The sequence below is a fragment of the Humulus lupulus genome, chromosome 6 (assembly GCF_963169125.1).
Source record: "Humulus lupulus chromosome 6, drHumLupu1.1, whole genome shotgun sequence".
In the NCBI taxonomy this organism is placed as follows: Eukaryota; Viridiplantae; Streptophyta; class Magnoliopsida; order Rosales; family Cannabaceae; genus Humulus; species Humulus lupulus.
In genome coordinates this window covers 192,640,154-192,641,748 of record NC_084798.1, presented here as the reverse complement: position 1 = coordinate 192,641,748, position 1,595 = coordinate 192,640,154, and positions in this window count along the sequence as shown.

The window sequence follows — 1,595 nt, the reverse complement described above, 5'->3', positions numbered from 1 at the left end:
GTTGGTACCGCTAGGGTTATATCAGTTGGACCAGATGAAAATTGGATCAGCCAATGAGATATCAGATAGTTTACAAGGATTAGCGAGGACCGCTGTCGCGTTAAGGAATTGAGTATGCTACGGGAATGAGGCATGGATAGAATCGGTATTAGGTACATCGTGAAGAATGACACTAGCTGAGCAGAAAGAATTAAAGGTTCAGTCGAAGAAGTTATTGGACTTGAGGGTTGACCGGACGGAGCATCTCACTGTGGGACATGTCAACACTGTTTATTAAGAAGAAGGCCAAGTCTGCGAGACTATGTACTGCATATGGATAGCCAAATGAAAAAATTGTTAAGAATAGGTACCCATTGCCAAAATCTTGATAGTGAAAATATAATGCGCAAGTATACACAATCAATACAAGTAATATAGTTAGTTTATAAGAATCATTCCCATGGAGACTATCAATCAAGTACCAATAATCAATTTTAACCTTCTATTTAGCTGTTGAAAATAGAATGATTTTTAACCTAAAACTGAAAATAGAAATAAACTATGCAATTATAAAAATTGATTCAATAATTAAGAACCTAGGGTATTAAATTCGTCAACTTTTCAACATGTTAATCTTACTAATCAACCCATATAATTCTTCAATTTCTATCCTAATAGCGGGTTAACTAAAACAATCCAAATTATTTTTCAAGATAAAAAGATCTCAACCTATATGTAAAATTTCTACATATTTGTGATAAGTTTTAACATATACCAAGCATGAAGTATAGAAACCTTAAACGCTACACAAACCCTATAGGTATTATTGTCCTATATGAAATTTATGTCTATATGAATATAGAATATTCAATTCTCCCATCTCGGATCTCGAATCAAAATCATTAATCATATAAATAGTGATCAATTATCCACACGCAATAAGCACAAATCATATAGATAAAGGATAAAAGAAAAAGAAATTATATAAACTTCATAGAAAATTAACAAATATCCAAGTGACTACATTAAACCCTAGAACAAATGTTTAGTTCATATCAGACATGACTAAAATAATAAAATAATTGTTCAAAAACATAAAATTAAACTACTAAAAACTAAGAGAAAAGTGAAGAAAAATAGGTCAATAATGTTAAACAGTTGTTAATCCCAATCCAAGAACTCCCTTTACAAATGACCTAAAAGCCGTACTTAAACACATTTTTTTCAAATTTTAGTGAGGCGGATCGTGACTTGCCCATTCCTGAGTCGCGACCCGCCTATTTTTCTGCCAATTCCTTCCTCCTCTGAAAACTTAGGTGTCGCGACTTGATAGACCAAGTCGCGACTCCTTGTTCCAAATTTCTTGATTTCACTCCTTTTTCACCTTCGTTTAGCACCAGAGTCATACGAATATTCCCGGCTCTCCCGAATTCACACAAAATGCCCAAAAGCTCCCAAAATACCCATTTTCATCATTAAAGCTGCTCTTTTCCTCTCCATTCACAAATTCATAGCTAAAACTTGAAAACAAAACAAACACAAGCATAATACCGGACTTTGACTCGAAACTAAGATTAAAACACACTCTAAAACTACCCTAAACTAGACTTATCAAA